Below are 6000 nucleotides of genomic sequence, written 5' to 3'. Positions count from 1 at the left end.
TTATTTTTTCACGGATCATAAATTTAAAGATCATCCTATGAACCAAACATACCGACTTTCATTGAATTGTGTCTCGTAGTTTCCGAGGCGAAGATTTATTGAAGTATATGTATTATCAAAATTAGCAAATAAAATCGTCCTCCAAAATGGGTCATAAGATTTTCATGATAGTTTGACCACAAAAAGATATAATTATGTTGAACACTTTTATTTGTCAGAATTTTTATAAACCTAATTTTGACGCTTTATGCGAGAAATTGCTGTCTGACCATTGCTGTATTTTAAGTAACTGCGACCATATCTATCCATTTATCAAAAATTAATAAAACAGTTATTTTGTGAAAGATATCATACGAAACAATCTTTTCTACTTTTATTGAATTCTGTCTCTAAGCAGAATATTTTTAATCCCCTGTTGCCTTTAGCCGAAGGGGACTTTAGATTCGCACTCCGTCTGTCCGTCCGACTGTCTGTCAGTCCCAAAAAAATGAAGTTTTACGCATTTTATCTCTAAACGCTTGCAGATATTGAGCTGATTTTTGGTATGTGAGTCAACCTTGATGAGTAACGGATCAATTGTATGTCAAGTTCCGCTCCGCTGATTTTTGTCCGAGTTATGGCACTTGAGCTTTGAGAACTTTACCGAAGTTACAGTTTTCCGCACTTTTTTGTATGTGAGTCTACCCTTATTAGTTGCAGATCAGGTGTATGTTTCGTTCCAATGAAATGACGAGTTGTTATGTTACTGCATCGGCAGAAATGAGTTGTTACTTTAGTGTATCGACAGAAATGATGAGTTGTTATGTTACTCTGTCGGTAGAAATGAGTTGTTACTTTAGTGTGTCGGCAGAAATGATGAGTTGTTATGTTACTATAACTACAAAATTGAGTTGTTACTTTAGTGTATCAGTAGAGATGATGAGTTGTTATGTTACTGTATCGGAAGAAATGAGTTGTGACTTTAGTGTATCGGCAGAAATGATGAGTTGTTATTTTACTGTATCGGCAGAAATGAGTTGTGACTTTAGTGTATAGGCAGATATAATGAGTTGTCATGTTACTGTATCGGCAGAAATGATGAGTTGTTATTTCACTGTATCGGCAGAAATGAGTTGTTACTTTAGTGTATCGGCAGAAATGATGAGTTGTTATGTTAATGTATCGGCAGAAATGAGTTGTTACTTTAGTGTGTCGGCAGAAATGAGTTGTTACTTTAGTGTAACGACAGAAATGATGAGTTGTTATGTTGTTGTATCGACAGAAATGAGTTGTTTCTTCAGTGTATTGGTAGAAATGATGAGTCGTTACTTTAGTGAATCGGCAGAAATCATGAGTTGCTATGTTTCTGTATCGGCAGATATGAGTTGTTACTGCAGTGTATCGTCATAAATGAGTTGCTACATCAGAGTATCGTCATAAATAAGTTTTTACTTCAGAGTATCGTCATTAATTCATTTTGTGTATCTGCAGAAAAAAGTTGTTACTTTAGTTTAGCATTAGAATGGTTTTTTTACGTTACTTTATCAACAGAAATGAGTTGTTACTTTAGTGTATGGGCAGAAATAATGAGTTGTTATGTTACTGTATCGGCAGAAATGATTAGTTGTCATGTTACTGCATCGGCAGAAATGAGTTGTTACTTCAGTGTATCGACAGAAATGATGAGTTGTTATGTTACTGTATCGGCAGAAATGATGGATTGTTATTTCACTGTATCGACAGAAATGAGTTGTTACTTTAGTGTATCGGCAGAAATGATGAGTTGTTATGTTAATGTATCGGCAGAAATGAGTTGTTACTTTAGTGTGTCGGCAGAAATGAGTTGTTACTTTAGTGTAACGACAGAAATGATGAGTTGTTATGTTATTGTATCGACAGAAATGAGTTGTTTCTTCAGTGTATCGGTAGAAATGATGAGTTGTTACTTTAGTGAATCGGCAGAAATCATGAGTTGCTATGTTTCTGTATCGGCAGATATGAGTTGTTACTGCAGTGTATCGTCATAAATGAATTGCTTCTTCAGAGTATCGTCATAAATAAGTTGTTACTTTAGTGTATCGTCATAAATAAGTTTTTACTTCAGAGTATCGTCATAAATGAGTTGGTAGTTCAGTGTATCAAAAAAAAAATCATTTTGTGTATCTGCAGAAAAAAGTTGTTACTTTAGTTTAGCATTAGAATGGTTTTTTACGTTACTTTATCAACAGAAATGAGTTGTTACTTTAGTGTATGGGCAGAAATAATGAGTTGTTATGTTACTGTATTGACAGAAATGATTAGTTGTTACTGCATCGGCAGAAATGAGTTGTTACTTCAGTGTATCGACAGAAATGATGAGTTGTTATGTTACTATAACTACAAAATTGTGTTGTTACTTTAGTGTATCAGTAGAGATAATGAGTTGTTATGTTACTATATCTACAGAAATGAGTTGTTACTTTAGTATATCGGCAGAAATGAGTTGTTACTTTAGTGCAACGACAGAAATGATGAGTGTTTATGTTATTGTATCGGCAGAAATGATGTATTGTTATGTTACTATGTCGGGAAGGATGAGTTGCCATTTTAGTATATTGTCAAAATTGCTACTTTTCTCGTATTTTTTTGTATTTCATTCCGACTGATTATTTGATATTGACGTTTTTAATACAGACCATGATTTGAAAAGATTTTTACATTTTATTGCGTAGTTCTCCCTTGTTTTAGATCAGTAAAATATTTAAACATAGGAAACAAAACAACCACGATACCGAAACTAAATCTCTAATGTTCAAAACAATGTAATCTTCTTAAATAACGTTTAAACTTTCCAACTGCATAACGACCAGCCTACTGTAAAGAAATTAAAACTATAATTCCAATTGCACACTAATGCCCATTGTTAACTAAATGATTTACGAAGTTTGGAGAATTAGATGCCTGATGTCATTCCAAAACAAAGAATTGCTTTCTGTGTTTTCATTTGGTGTTAAGATATGCAATATTCCCGACGCAGGATGAGAAGTGTTAAGCTGAGGATAGATACTACTTAGAATTTGTAAAGATGTTTCCGTGCATTCATAATAGTCACTCAATGTTTTCACTGGGACCATGTGAAAACTGTAAGCGACAAGGAATGCGCGGTGGTAAAATTCGCTCAGCAGAAATGTTTCCTAGATCGTCACACCAACAATTCAGTGGACGTTCTGACAGAAGTGTTCCGGTTATCAGAAGTTCCGAACAGACAGCGCAGTCTTGGACTAACCAACATGACCAACACAAAAGGCTACAGTCTCGTTACCATGACATAGTACACAATAGAAACAAACAGGGAAAATCCGGATACTACACAACAAGTAAACACGAAACACATCATTTTCATGGTGGTTCGTTCCAAGTAAATAGACACACAGAACAAAGAGCTTCTCTCAGCAGTAGATCAGGTCCAAGATACTTTGTTGACAAACCTCTGGAATACCCAAAGGAAATTCGAACAAACTATGATCAGTCGAGACCAGAAACATCTGAACGCCAGTTTCGATTGAGCTGGGATCGAATCAAAGACAACAATAATGCTGATGTTAATCAACAATTGGACAGTAGAGATCGTTTGGGAAGTCGTGTCGGACTTAGAATGGATAATACGGAGCGTTTAGGGAGTCGCAGTGGACAAAGACTGGACAGTACGGAGCGTCTAGGGAGCCGAGGTGGACAAAGAACATGGTTTGACAATGAACATAGATATATCAGTAGTCAAGGTTCGGAAAGACGCTTTAATCTTTGGAGTAGACCGTCCACAAGAGAAAGAATAACAACTCCGTCAGAGGGAAGTGCTAAGCTGTCACGACGTAGAGTTCACCTTGTTGACAGCCCTCAGTATATTACAGAGTCTAGGTTAGAAAAGATGGAACAAAGAAATGTTTTTCCACCAATACCTAACGACAACATAAAGTCTATTTTAAAACGAGGCAAACCAAAATGTGTCATTGTAGTTCATGGGACTGGATGATTGTTTCAACCCAGACTGGTCATGGTTGTTCGTGGGAAGGATTGATCCTTTCAACACAGACTTGTCATTGTTCCAACATCATTTTAATATCATTGATGCAAACGAGTTGCAAATTAAACTAAACAAGTTTTGTCGAGATAATCAACGCAGACTGGATATATTCTAACTGGATTAATTGTAATAAATGATAAACTAGCTTCATTATAGACTTGTAAAAATCAGTCGACTGTCGGAAAGTCTGCTATTATACCAGCAAATGTAATTATACATGGCGTGTTACTTCGTCTAAGATACTTTTTTTTTATGTGAATCTATTTCTCTTTTAATCCATTTCATTAGACCTTTTCACATCAGGTTACGTATTAATTATACATCCGAATGAATTTAAAATAATCATAGAGCAGATAAATGTTAATAGCTCATAAAAATAAGTAAGTTGGAATGATCTACAGAATGGTTATAGAGAACTTGTTAATACCTGAAATGCAGGTTGAATAAATAGTTTTTCTGAAAGTCAAAGTGTCATATACCCCGCTATATGTTGCAAGATATCCTCCAGTTTGATTTGACGAATCTTAACTATTTAAGATTACACACTGGTGTAGTGTTGTGTTTCACCACATCCGTTCTCTGATGTGCAATGGTATTAATTTAAATGTTTCATTTATCTATTGATTCACATCAGTTCATTTGTTTCTTGCTGTCACTTCTCTTTGAACAGGACGTGTGATTAGTGTAAACAAATTCGTTCATATCAGCCACTACTCTCTTGTGAGATAAACAGCTTAATTTGCGTACTTAATTTTACTAAAGTCTCTACCTTTTCGGAAAAAATACAAATCTTTGTAATCACTCATGTACTATATTTTTTCTTTAACAAATGGACCGCTACATGAACCAATGATATATTTGTCTATTAACCATTTTCCTCATGCTTTTCTGTACGGAATAGAATAAATTTATCTAAAATTATTTAATAAGCTAGGCTGTGAAATTTTTATTTTACGTTCGATTGAAGTTTGTTTTCTTACCATCGTGCCAAGTGGTCGTGTAAAATATACACGCGCAAAGTGAGAGTCGTGTGTGATTGAAGTAGTAGTCCCGTGTACAAAATCAATGTCAAGTCAGAGTCGTACGCACCGATTGTGCGATAGCAGTAGTCCTGTGTACAAAATCAATGTCAAGTCAGAGACGTGTGTACCGATTGTACGATAGTAGTAGTCCCATGTAAAAAACCCATGTCAAGTCAGTGTCGTATGTGCTGATTGTACGATAGTAGTAGTCCCATGTACAGAATCCTAGTCAAGTCAGTGTCGTATGTGCTGATTGTACGATAGTAGTAGTCCCATGTACAGAATCCTAGTCAAGTCAGTGTCGTATGTGCTGATTTTACGATAGAAGAAGTCAATGGAAAAAATCAATGTCAAGTCATAGTCTTGTGTATCGATTGTACGATAGTGGTAGTCCCGTATACAAATCCCATGTCAAGTCCGTGTCGTGTGTGCCAATTGTAGTAGTAGTCCATGTTGGTCAATCAAAATAATATCGAAGAATCTCTTTGTTGCAGTTTTCACATCCTGTTCTGTTCTATAAGATACTTCGTGACTTTTCTCCACTGCAGTTTTTTCTTATGGTTTTAATGTTATCTGACACTTGTCACGTAAATGGGTAAAGATTCTAAATAGTTTTTGACAATGTTTTGATATTGTAGGTGTGTATAAAGTGACCAGTAGACATTTTAATGGGCGGTAATATATGATTCCTATATAAAGTGGGCTGATTTAGAAGGAAAACGTGACCTCAAAATATAGGTTATCAGCTGTGGATCTGGTTTGAAAGTTACAAGCCGTGTATAATGAAGTATATTTCCGGTACAAAACCATTGATGAGACCGTGGTCTCTTCTAGCTTACTCGGAACGCTCAGTACTTGTAAAGGCTCCGAATGGAAACTACTTTCACTAGCATGGTCTCCTACAACGTATAATCAATACACCAGCACATAATGTGTTAC

This window comes from Perna viridis, chromosome 1 (assembly GCF_037379345.1).
Source record: "Perna viridis isolate PV_CMFRI_1.1 ecotype Kerala chromosome 1, ASM3737934v1, whole genome shotgun sequence".
Lineage (NCBI taxonomy): Eukaryota > Metazoa > Mollusca > Bivalvia > Mytilida > Mytilidae > Perna > Perna viridis.
This window is presented reverse-complemented; position numbering follows the sequence as displayed.